The 12,817-nt window shown below is 51.8% G+C and overlaps 1 long non-coding RNA gene across 3 annotated transcripts; it reads left to right on the forward strand.

Annotated features, from left to right (window-relative positions):
* The first annotated feature begins 438 nt into the window (after positions 1 to 438).
* LOC118002186 lies at positions 439 to 12,538 on the forward strand. Of its 3 annotated transcripts, none has more exons than XR_004676975.1 (5): positions 439 to 1,583; positions 5,221 to 5,294; positions 5,564 to 7,593; positions 8,000 to 8,085; positions 10,996 to 12,538. It is a non-coding gene; the product is annotated as an uncharacterized LOC118002186 (long non-coding RNA). The 3 variants fall into 3 exon arrangements; XR_004676976.1 differs by lacking the exon at positions 439 to 1,583 and having other exon boundaries at positions 4,791 to 5,294; positions 5,564 to 5,845; positions 7,482 to 7,593; XR_004676974.1 differs by lacking the exon at positions 439 to 1,583 and having other exon boundaries at positions 4,791 to 5,294.
* The last annotated feature ends 279 nt before the right edge of the window (positions 12,539 to 12,817 follow it).

The raw sequence follows: 12,817 nt of genomic DNA on the forward strand, positions 1-12,817 counted from the left end.
TCTGTCTTTGTCAAAAGCCCTCATTTAGAATTCTTCCTTCTCCAAGATGGACTTTTTGGGTTGTCCAGCCCTACGGACTGAGGAACGCCCACCTCACTCTGCCTGTGTGTCACCCAGGGCCCTCAGTCGCTGCCCTCCATTGCAGGCGCGTGTACTCCTTCCCACCGGACTGTCGGCTCCCTGAGCACAAGCGTGGGTCCCCACTGTCACCCCTGGGCCAGCCAGAGCCCCTTCCCCTGCTCCCACAAGCCTCCATCTTTCTTCCTTCAGGGTGAGGCCGGGGGATTGCAGCTCATCCGTCTTCCTCCTCCCTACACACTCACAGGGCTGGCTGTGTGACCTTTTGCATCTGTGGATTCCCCCTCATGCACTCTCTCTCTTTTTTTCTTTTTGAACACAGGGTCTTGGAGCTCGCTCGGAGGCCTGGCCCGGCTGGGAAGAAGTTGTCTGCTCATTTATATTTAGGCCAGCAGAGACATCAATCTAAGTCTCTTTAAAAATAAAGTCCTGTTTCAGCTGGATCCCTGAGCGCGTCCCCACCCACTCCTAACGAGAAGCCGTTCGCCTCCTCCGGGTCCCAGTCTCCATTTCAGACCCTTCATGTGGCCCACACATGTGTGAACGTGTGGTAGATGTCCGTGAACAGTTGCCCTCCCTGGCCATGTTCAAGGGAAGATTTCTCTCCTCTTCTGGGCCTTCCTTTGCTGGGGCTTTTCTCTCCTTGCTGTTCTGGGGACCTTGCAACCTTCTTCAAGCGCTCTTCCCTCCCAAATTAGCCAGAAGCAGTCCCCGTTGATGGAGAAAACACTGCCTCCTCCGGTTTCTCGGTCCTGCCCTTCTCCTTGCCCACAGGGCTGCTGCCTTGGCGGCCAAGGGAAGAAGCAAACAGAAGACAAAGACCAGAGACTGAAGCAGAGAGCGGGGCTTGCAGTTAGCTGGAATGTGGGAGGGGGGCTGCGCGTGAACACTCCTCGTGGGCCGCCTGTGCGTGTGTGTGAGCGTGCACACGTGTGTGGAGCATACCGAGGTGGCGCACAGGAACACTGGGGCCAAGCCTTCCTTCTCCTTGACTTGGCTGCTGCAGCCCTGGTTCTTTTCCATCCCCACTGATGAAACACTTCTTTATGTCTTATTCACATCCTGTCTTGACTACCACAATTGTCTCCTTGCCGGGCCCACATGTCTCTCATCACCAATGGGATCCAAATGTTGCTGACAAACTAATCTTGCTGACTTTGTGCTGCAGTCACATTCCTCCACTCTTCCAACGTTTGCTCTGTCGTTTCTCCCGTTACCGGGCGAATCGCACACACAGACCTCCACCTCTCTGTGCATCCTCGTTTCCCCCTCAGTCCCCATGCCATTCCTCTCTCTGCCTCTCCTACAGGCTCCTTTCCCTCCTTTTGCTATTCCTGAGCTCCCGGCTCTTTCGGGCCTGGGCTGGCATCTTGGCACAAGCTTCTTGCACTGTGTGTTCAGTCGGCAAATGTTTATGGAGAGTGACAGGCGCTCTTCTAGGCGCTGGAGTGAAGCAAGGAACAAAACTGAGGGCAGCAGTCAGCAAAGAAAAACAGTCAAGGACTGTAAGTACTATGAGGGAAACATAAGCAGAGAGGGTCAGAGAGCAGCTCTGACACAGGGTGGTTGGGGAGGCCTCCCCCAGGAGGCCTAGAATGTGCTCCCCACCTTTCTTCCATGTGGGGTTCAGGACTGGCCTCTCTAACATCCTCCTGCTTTGCCAGAGGCCTCCCTTCCCATCCTTCTCGTTGTTTGGATCATGTTGACCTTGACCTTGAGAGCCAGGGAGGCACTGGGCATAACTCTGCTGCAGCAGGAGACCTGCTGCATTATTGACTCATGGAAGACTCACCGGGCAGGAGGAACCAAGCATGCACACCCGAATCACCAAGCACAGGCCCAGGCCTCTTGCCCTGTCCAGAACACAAACGGTCATCTAAATATGGTGTCTGAATGATTTAGTGGGAGCTCTGCCCGGCTGTCCCATCAATGTCCGAATTGTGTCTCCCCTTTCCTGGAATCAGCGAGCACCCATTGGCATTGGTGATCTGGCTCTGTCTACTCCAGCCAGGCCTCCCCCTCTTCAAAGCACAGCAGAGCCTACCGCATGGCTGCTTGATGCCCAGTGGCACCATCTTCAGCTTTGAACAGCTTACAGGAAAAGCGTCAATGAACAATTTTATTAGCAAGTGAAATGACTAACATTAAATTTGCATCAATCACAATTACTACCAGTTGTTTTTTTTAAAGATTTTTTATGGTTTATTTGACAGAGAGAGAGACAGCGAGAGCAGGAACACAAGCAGGGGGAGTGGGAGAGGGAGAAGCAGGCTTCTTGCAGAGCAGGGAGCCCGATGTGGGGCTCGATCCCAGGACCCTGGGATCGTGACCTGAGCCGAAGGCAGACTCTTAATGACTGAGCCACCCAGGCGTCCTGCAATTACCACCAATTTTTAACAAAACTGTCATCTCTGCGTGTTTTCCTTCCTGGGAGGGGGAAGCCTCAGAGGGGTAGGAAGATGAGGTCTGGCTTTCTGTTTAGATTGGGAACAAAGTTATAGATTGCTCATCTTTTCACAGAGGCTCTCGGGCAGCCAGCTCACTAGTGATCGTCATGCAGCCCGTAACAATTGTCCTTGGCCCAGGTGTCTTAGCACAGTCTAGCTAGATCCCCAGCAGTACATCAGCCGCCCATCTCAGCAGGCTACACGCAACTGGGGTGTGGCCAGTCTGAATCGATGCATGTTACAAGTATAATACACCCACCAGATTTTGAAGACTAAGTACAAAAAAGCAAACATGAAATACCTCACAGATCATTTTTATATTGATTACATGTTGAAATGATATTTTGGGGCTCAATTAAATATATCATTATATTAGATATATATTATAAATAATAATACTTATAAATGTATTTTTAACATTAATTTCACCTGTTTATTTTTACTTTTTTTTTAAAGGATTTTATTTTTAAGTCATTTCTACACCCAAACTTCCAACCCCAAGATCAAGAGTCGTTTGCTTCGCTGACGGAGCCAGCTAGGTGCCCCCATTTTTAACCTTTTCAATGTGGCTATTACAAATCTAAAATTGCGTATCGGCTTGTCTTTGTGGCCTGCATTACCTTTGTATCAAAAAGTGCACGTCTTGGATCAGATCTTTGCCTTCTAGAACACTGTTTATGGCAGTTATACTTTGGTCAACAGCAATTGTACACAGAACTCCGCTATCTAAAGCACCTAACAGTGGGGCTGCTCAGGTGAGAGAGGGGGATATTTGTAGGGAGAGGAGGCTGGGAGCGGGGGAGGAGCCCTATCCATTCTCTGAACCTGGCCTGGCTCATTTATTATTGGATTGGGTCCTCTGTTCATTTGAAATGGGGAGAGGGGAACAACTCGAAGGAGGCCCCCATTCAATCACCCTAAGTGGAATCTGATCGTTATCTTGGGATAAACATTCCAAATGGAAGGTGAGTGCTGGGAGATTAGGAAGATAAGGAAACCATATGGCCCTGTCAGGAGGTTCCCAGGGCCTTATTCTTGAAAGGATTAATGAATCCAAAGAGGGGGGCCGTCATCTTGGTGTTGTTTTTTGAGGAAGAAGAAGTCCCAAAGCTGCAAATAGGGCTGTGGACCATCTGGAGGAGGAGGAGGAGGACTGGAACTCAGGACCCTTTCTTGCTTTCCTGGCTTCTCTGCCCCTCTGCACTCTGTGTGCCCCCTTCACAGCAAAGCCTTTCTAAACTGCATTTAGCACTCAGGCCCTCAGAGGCTGGTGTTTCCGGGATCTGGATCCCTCACCCCCTTGTCGAGCAAAATTTCTGGAGATTCTACCTCTGTCCCCCTAGCCCCCCTGCCGCCCATGTTGGCCATTGGTGGACGTTAAGGTGGGTGCACAGGGGAGAGGGGCTCTCTGCGCAGGGCTGGGGGTGGCCGGGACTCAGGGCCACATGGTGGGGCAGAGAATCGCCAGCTGTGGGGGAGGGCAGGTAACATGAGCCCTGGCCAGAGGGATCTGGGGCTGAGGCGAGGGGGAGGGGGAGGCGACGGGCTTTTGAGCACGTTCTCTCCTCCCCTATGTCATGAGGCACTTCATCCTTCATTCCTCTGGCACTGTCTGTCTTGCACAGCTGTTCTCAGACCCACAACTGGAGGCTGTCAAAGGTATTCGGTTTAGGCGCAAAAGTGGGTGCTCATGGCAGAGAGCGTGGCTTCAGGACGGTATGATAGGGGTCACTAGTGAATAAGAATAATGTAAGACATAACCAGTATTTCCTGAGGGCTCATTTTGTGCCAGTGTCTACCTCGATTACTTGGTTAAATTCACAACGGTTTGACAAGGTAGCTGTCATTTTACCGAGAAGGAAACTGAGGCTCAGAGAGGCTGAGTCACTTGCCCAAGGTTGCACAGCTATTAAGAGCTGGAGCTCGGAGTCAAACCCAAGACGCTGAACCTTAGGGCCCAAGTTCTTGACGTGGACAGTGGCCCAGCACTCAGTTATTCCCATTAGACCCTGACAGTGAGGAGGATTTAGGAGAGACTCTCCTGCTTGGGCTTTGGACAGCCCCAAGGTAACGAGCAAGGCCAGTGGTGTCTGGTGCCAACCCAGTGAGTCTGGGCGGTCACACCTTGCCTGGGGGGGCGGGGGAAACCCAAACCCACTGTTGAGCAAATAGCCCCGGCCAGGAAGAGGTCACCCTGTCACTTCCTTAGGGAGAGGTGGGAACAACGGGGACGGCAGGGGTCCCACAGAGCTCCAGCCATAGGCTTCCCGGCTTCAGGCTGGCCCTGGCCGATGGCTGGTTTGGGGGCTTTTCTGTGCTCTGAGCACATCTAAACATTTGGAGCAAAACAAGAAAGTGAACAATAGACGTTTGTGGGTTAGAGGACAGGGCCGACTTCCCCCTGGGACTCAGCACTGTTCATAAAGCGCCCCAGCTGCACTCTCACGCTGGGGATGTCACTGGGGCCTCCTTGAATCACAGCCTTGTCCTCGCTGGGGGCCGGCGACTGGCTCCTTTTATATCTCGTTGGGGGATGCAAATGCCGGTGGGGCAGCCGGCTGCTCAGGGGGAAGGCATGTTTTCCTGCCTGAATTTTGGGAAATCACACAGAAAAGACGCATCCGAGCCTGGCATTGTAGCTCTGCCAAGTCCTCCCCTGACAGACGTGTTCTGATCAGAGCTGTTTGTCCCACAGGAAAAGAATCAGCTTTCTATCAAGTGGACTCTGGGCACCGCCCCAGAGAGCTCAAGCTCCCAAGGACCTGGAGAGTAAGTGGAATGGACTAGTGCTGAGAGCAGTTTGGCCAGCCAGCGATGGTGGCGGTACCCTCAGAAAGGGGCCCGTGGGGTGTCGTGCTGGGTGGGGTGGGGGGCGGGCCAGTGGTGGGCTTCTCCGAGCTGAGCCCCCTCGGGCTGTTCAGACCATGGCTTCCCATTGTCACAGCCAAGGGCAGCAGGGCAGGGAGGGTGTTAGGTGCAGAAAAAGTCAGTGGGTGGAAGGGTACAAACTGGAGCTTGGACCCCCTTCTCGTTCACAGCTGACCCAGTCATGCCAGCTGAGGCCCAGTCAGGCTAAATCCCCCGATCCAGCGCTCCTGCGTCTACCCCTAGGACCCCCAGACAACTGAGAGGGGCTAACATGGAGTGTCCCCGCCTGGATGGCATCCCTGGAAAAGGCTGGAGTGTTTCTAAAGAGGCTGTTCAGACATCACATCACAGTCCCAGACGGCCGAGAGGTTCTTGCACTCACTTGGCTGCCCTCCCTGGGAAATGCTTTGGATCAGACAGCACTTCTGGGTTGTTTTTGCCTGAGGAAAGTGGTAAGAATTCAGCAAGAATCCCATGGTTGAAGGAAAAGTCAGTGGATTTACTTAGCAAAAGTATTTGCAGAGAACCGTCCAGGAGGTGAGCAGGGTGGCGCTGCAGGCCCGGGACTAAAGACACTGGTGTGGGCAAGAAGCCTCCAGATGAGAGCACCTTGGGAGCAGACCAAGAAGAATCTAGAGACAAATGGCTTGGCTTCTAGAGAATAAAGAAAGGGGCTTTTTTAGTGCCTAAGAAGTTCAAAATGGCCGTGCTAGGTCACGCCCGCAAGCTCTGATAGACAGTCTCGTGCTACAGAGTTCTTCTGGAGGGTCTCCCGCGCCCCGTGTCCCTTGGTCATTTAGCAGACGCTTCCTGAGGGCCGCCAAGCTCCTGCAGGCAAGCCAGTTGTGGTTCCACGGTGTGGAGGGTGGGCAGAGAGTGTTCGGTGGCAGGGCAGAAGCGTGAGCCTGGGTTCACAGATGCCAGAGCCGAGTCCTCAGGAAGGAGCCAGGAGTTGGCCGGGCAGTCGGAGAGGAAGGACAGCTAATCCAGGCAGAGCCCAGAGGGAAAGCATGCCCCCTCCCCACCCCTAGAGACAGCTGGGACAATGGCTTATGAGGGGAGCGGGTGCCCAAAGCAGAGTAAGGCCAGCCCTGCATTCTTTGCTTCGACTCTCACGGTTTTCTGTCAGCCAGGCGCGGGCGGGCTGTGAAAACTTCCTGGCACAAGGGCCTCTGTTGAGTTAAGTTCCATCCCTTTTGGCACACTGATTAAAGGCCTCATCCCTGGCTTTGGTGCGGGGTGACCCCCACAAAGACTGTGCCTATAGGACACACTCTCCTTTCATACCTAAAGCTTTCCTGAAAATTTGCCGGTCTGACATGCAAGAGGCAAAGCGAGCATTTGAAAGCTATAAGGGAGGGTTCCGTTCCCAGGGGGCCGAACAATATTATCACTGTATTTTCTTGATTTCCAGTCTCGCAGCATCACCCTCACCCTTGCTCTGAAACACTGTCATTAAATCAATGCAGCTTTAGAACTGGGGGAACATGGGAAATTCCCAATCACACCTCACCTTTCGATCCAATCTTTGACCATGTTAGGTACAGAATGTCCTATATGCTCTCTAATTTATTATTCTCCTTCACAATTGAACACACAGGCGACTGGCTGAAATCCAGGGAACATTTGATGGAGGCCACGTATTCTTGTGGCGCGCCTAATGATTTCCATCTCTGTCTCAATTATATCAAGTTTAGGAGACCTGCCTTTCTTATCACCAGCATCAGCACTTCATTTTTCCATTTTCCACTTGTTCTTATAAAATAACAAGGTCAAAATGCAGTAACATATTCAAATACTCGCACAAACACTGCTGAACAGTCAAAAGGTGATGCTGCTGAAACCAAACCCTTGGCCGCCAGGCAGCATTCCCACGTGATGGCTTGAAATGTGAGTTCATCTGCCAACGTGGGAGAGCTTCAAATCAGTGGTTGGCTGGTGCAAGGGGTTGGGGTGCTGTATATAGGTCAGTGTAGAATGTATGAAAAAGAAGGGTGGGCCACAGTGAAAGGTACAAGCGGAAGGTCGTCTACAGTGATCCCATCCTCTGGCGCTCAGTGGGTATAAATCCTGCTACCTCCTGCCCAGACGTACAGGCACTGCCACCCAATGGGACTGTTGCTGATGGCTCTTCTCCAAGCAGGTTGTATTGTATCACAGACATGCTCCGGTACACCTTCCAACATCTCTGAGTCTGCAGGTGTGTGTGTGTGAGGGAAGGGGGCTTGTACGGACCACCATCCCATTTTCCTATTCTGCACACTCATCGCAGAGAGAAGTCAATTCTAGGTAACACTTTCCCAAACAACTCAGCTGCAGGCTGATCTGCAGGCAGCGGGGCCTGGGGGCTGTTATCATCTCCAGAGATAGGGGGCTTACTGGCCAACAGAGTGGTGAAAGGACACTTAGTGTTAGCTTGAAGAAATTCCTAAGAAGACAGAAGGGTGCCTGGAAACAGGCAGCCAGGATTTCTCTGCCACTTAGCAACCCTGGCAGCTGAACGTGACTTAGGTCTCTAAGCTTATAGCGAGTGTGGAGTGTGGTCCCAGCACACACTCAGCAGTTCTGAGGGATATACTGAGAAGAGACTCTTCATCTCTCCACAGAGCTGTGTGAATACCAAGAACCTTTCCTCAAAGCGCCTGGCTCTTGAATCAGAATCCTTTATGTGGGAAGGATTTGTGAGGAAGTGGTAAGTGAAAACCTGGTCTTCATTCCTTGCCAACTAGCACATTAGAAGTTAAAGAATCCAGTCGTGGACATAGGAGACCTGGCCTCCAGGCCCCCCTCAGCCCTGTCTTTCTGAGTGGTTCTGGGCAGTTTCCCTCATTTCCAAAATAAGAAGGTTGGTCTGTATGAGCTCTCAGCTCGAATACTCACTGTACTGGTGAGTTGAGACAACAAGTGAAATGTGAATCAAAGTGTGATTTTAAAAAATACATCTTGGAGGGCGCCTGGGTGGCTCAGTCGTTAAGCGTCTGCCTTCGGCTCAGGTCATGATCCCAGGGTCCTGGGATCGAGCCCCGAGCCCCGCATCGGGCTCCCTGCTCAGCGGGAAGCCTGCTTCTCCCTCTCCCACTCCCCCTGCTTGTGTTCCAACTCTCTCGCTGTGTCTCTCTCTGTCAAATAAATAAAATCTTTAAAAAAAAAAACAAAACATCTCGGGAAATATTTATGGTCTTCGCAACTAGAAATGTGACCAAGGCAATGTAAATCAACCCTCAGATTTGTAACAAACCACGAGGGAGGATTCGGGGGCTCCCAATCAGGCCTAGAACACAACAAAATTACAAAGTCCTTTGCTTCTGAATCAAATCCTCCCAAGCCAGTTCCTCCTCCTTCACCTGCCCTGGTGGAAGGTTCACAATTTCCCTTCAAGATTCTGAGGGGTACGGAGGCTTTGGTTACAAGCGAAAAGAAGAAAACCTCCTTTTGATTAAACTGAGGACCAAACACTTCCCAGAGTTGCTAAGGCCCACATTTTGTGTTTTGCTTGAAGTTTGCGAGACCTAGTCTGAAAGGCAGTGTTCCCCTACCCTTAAAGAAAATGGGACGGAGAGGTGGGGTTTGTGATTTTTCTGTTGCAAACCTTCCCAGTGCAAGGCCTCCTCCTCCTCCTCCGCAGTGCTGGTAAACAAACACCTGAGCTGGGAAGGAAAACTACCTGGGAGTCTGCAGGGAATGCCAGCAGGACAAGGGGAGGGAGGGCGCAGGGGCAGAGCCAGCTCTCCAGCGAGCTGAAAGCCTACTTTTGTTTGAACCTCATCCCAGTCTTCACCTACCTACCCTTGAGAGGGAGGGGCCAAACCAGGGAAGGTGTGATTTCCCCGAGGGCCCATTCCTAAAACCTGGCAGCAAGAGGGCTAGAAAGCTGTGGATGCTGAAAGCCCGGGGTGATGTCCTTTCTGCAGCGCCCCTTAGGGCCCCAAACTTGCGGGAAGGAAGGATTCCACAGCTCACACACACCTCCCCCCGTTCGGGTAGGTTTGCGCCCGCCCGAGTGCCCCACTTTTCAAAGTGACTGAGTGATAGGCACTTTCTAAACGCACAGCGCCGGACTGAAACCAAGCGTCTGACTTCGCGGGTTCGCACCCCCCTGGCTGCCCGGGGACGGGTGCTCGGCTGAACTTCAGCACCTCCTTCCCGGCGCGCTTTGGAAATGCTTCTGTTCACCCTCAGGGTCCCCATTTTCTGATTCTTACTGTTGGGGACCCCCAAAGCCTCTGCACCCACCCCCAAGACGCAGCCCGGGCGACCGAAATGGCTGAGTCAACTTGGCGAAACAAGAGCGTCCCCAGCGGGCCCGCCGCCCCCAGCCCCCTTCGCCCCTCGCTCGGCCCCACAATGCGCCCTTGTGCCGCGCCTGCAGCCAGGCCCGGGGATTTGGCGCAGGGACTGGGGGGCGGGGGGGGGGGAACAGTCGTCAGATATTTAAAACAGAGCTGAGGGAACAAAGCAGGCCTTTGTGCACAGAGACAGCCGGGCGCGGGGAGCGCGCAGCGCGAGGGGTGCTCGGCGCATGCGCGAGGCGGGCCGGCCGCGCTCGGGTTACCCAGAGTTTTCCACCAGGGTCCGCCCGGGCCTGTGTTAACCCCTTGCGGGCCGCTCCCCGGGGCGCAGGCTGACGGAGACGCTGCCTTTCATCTGCTGCCCGTTACACGTTTAATTGAAAAAAGAAATAGTCATTTCCCATGTTTCTATAGGAAGCACAGATCATTAAAATAAAATGATATACCAGTTGGGAACCCAGATTTTAAATGAGCGGGATTTAATGGGACACTTGGGCAGTGTAAAAATCGAGGCATTTCGAAAAGACGCCTTCTTCGGACGCCAGTGAAACTTTTTTTAAAGGACTAGCTTCTTCTGTCTTGTGTATGCTGGGTGATTGGCTGCTTCGTTTTCCTGTTTACAGTCGCTTGGGATTTGGAAGATATGTTGGTTATTGTCAAGGTTCTGACTTTTGTTTGGGGTGGTGGGCTGGACGGTGTTTATTTTTAAAAATAACTAAATAGAGGTAGAGTGTGCATGGTACAAGGATGAGATTGGGTCATGAACTAAGGAATATAATTAATCTCATCTATGCACTAGAGTTTCTTACAGAAAGACAGAGGGAAGGAGGGAGGGGGAAGGAAGGAAAGAGTTATTAAGCACATTTTGTTGTGTTGGGGGAGGAGATTGAAGAGGTCTCTCCAGTAGTATAGACTAGGAGTGACTTGGGGATGGGATGTGCAAAGTACTCCATCCTGCTTTATACTAGCAATGATCACCTTCCCCTGGTATGTAATGAGGAGTGGCAGGCAGAGGCTGGGGAAGTTAACTGCAGATTTAGAAGTGAGTTATTATGCTTGAATTATCCAGATGAATGGGAAGGGCAGTCTCAAACCTCCAGGTGATTCTACAGCCTTCCAAACAAATCTCCTGGGCCCAAGGTTAGAGGGACAGCCCCCAACAAAGCAAGTCAGGGGGAAGGGAAGGACATCTCATGATTGGTAGCCCCCAGTCTTTCCCTCCTGATGTGTGCTAGGACTCTGCATCAGCTTGCTCTGCTCTGCCTGTGTCCATACATCTGAGGAATTTATGGCTCTTTCTCTTTCCTTCATAGCTTCATGACCAGGTGGTCACAAGAAAGCGGAGATTTCCATGTGAGGTCATCTTGGCAAGAAGCTCCCTCACCATCCTTGACTTCCGGGTCTCCAGGGCAACCACTGCTGGGGTGTCATAGGCACCAGAGCGTGTCCCTTGAAGTCCACGCTGGGCAGATAAGCAATTTTTTGGCAACTGTCATGTAACAAATTCATTCTCAAATGAGGATGATGTATATGGTTTTTTTCCCACTCTCTTCCACATTCTGGCCCAGAATTCTGGGCATAGGACATAGTCTAAGAATGTACCTTGGGATGTGAGTTAAGAGAATAATGTGAGGAAGGACTTGGAGAAAGAAGTACTTCTAATCTGAAACTAATGATGTACTATATGTTGGCTAATTGAATTTAAATTTTTAAAAAAGTACAAAAAAAAGTACCTTCTTCTGGACAGAGGGACAAAGTAGTTTTCCTTTTGGCTTCCCCAGTCCATAGCTTATTTCCTCTCCCTCTCCACGCTCAATAAAGGAAGTTGTGGTAGACAGTCTCCAAATTGGTAGCCCCCAGTCTTTCCCTCCTGATGTTTATGTGCTGCTTCTCACCTCTCCAAACTGGGATAGCCATAGTGACTGGCTTGACCAACAGAGTACAGTAGGTTACATTCTGGAACTTCCAAGGTTTGGTTATCAGAAGCTTTGTGATATCTGTCTGGGTCTTTTAGAAGCTTTAGTCCTGGGACACTTGCTCTAAAAACCAGCTACCATCCAGTAAGAAGTCCAAGCCACACAAAGAGGCTGGAAATAGGTGCTCTCGTCAAGAACCCCAGCTGAGCTCTCCACCAAGATTCACATCCCTGCCACCTTGTGAATGAATGGCATCCACTTGGCTGTGCAGCTCAGTAGAACTTTGCGGGCACTCCAGCCCTAGCGACCGGGTGACTGTAACTGCAAGAGATCCTGAGTGAGAACCAGCTAGCTGAGCCCGGTCAGCACAGGTATAAGAGAGAATAGTGAGTTGTTTTAAGGTACTACGTTTTAGGGCGTTCTGTTATGTAGCAATAAGTAATTGAACAGGAATGCAATGCTGGGTGGGGAGTGAAAGGAGAGGAGAGGAACTTCTGACAACGTAGTCACTTTGAGGGGCTCTATTTCTCTTTCTCTCCCCCTCGGTGCCCCCAACACCAGCTGTTCTTTCTGAGCTGTGCCCGGCCCACAGCCCACAAACCTTATGCTGCTGCTGATTGTTGCGTGTGTACTCAGCTCCTCCGTGGGATGGGGGACACCCTGAGGGTAGGGCCCTGTCTTATTTGATTCTTATCCTCCCTGGTACTGACAGATTCATCAGGCTGCTCTAGTGGATACACATGGAGAATAACTGCTGGAACAGGATTTCAAGGTGCTTAAGTGACTTGGCTTCTGATCTTTGACATTTAATACCTGATATCTTATGTCCCTGCTGCCTGGGCCCACCTAGGGGCTAGCCACACCGTGGGGCAGTCTGAACCCCACCAACACTCGGGCCACTCAAGAGAAGGAGATCAGGGCCAAGGGGGCAGTTACAAATCTCCTGATTGGATTTGTCCCTCTGGAGGCTTTAGAACCAGAGAGAGGACACGTGTGACGGCTCTGGGAACCAGAGGGGGTTTGTAACTGTGCGGGTGGAAGGAGACCCCACGAGAGTGCAAGCCCCCAGGACTCATTAGTGGCGCTCCCAGGAACAGCTGAGAGCCCATCGTGTGAAGGACACTTCCACATGTTCAAGGCCTCCCCCAGCTGTCCATCACTGGACGTGTGTGTTTAAGCCATGCCAGCCAAGGTCAGTGGCGGAGATGCGGGTCAGCTT

Source organism: Mirounga leonina, unplaced genomic scaffold, assembly GCF_011800145.1.
Source record: "Mirounga leonina isolate KUSES-001 unplaced genomic scaffold, KU_Mleo_1.0 Mir_82, whole genome shotgun sequence".
Lineage (NCBI taxonomy): Eukaryota > Metazoa > Chordata > Mammalia > Carnivora > Phocidae > Mirounga > Mirounga leonina.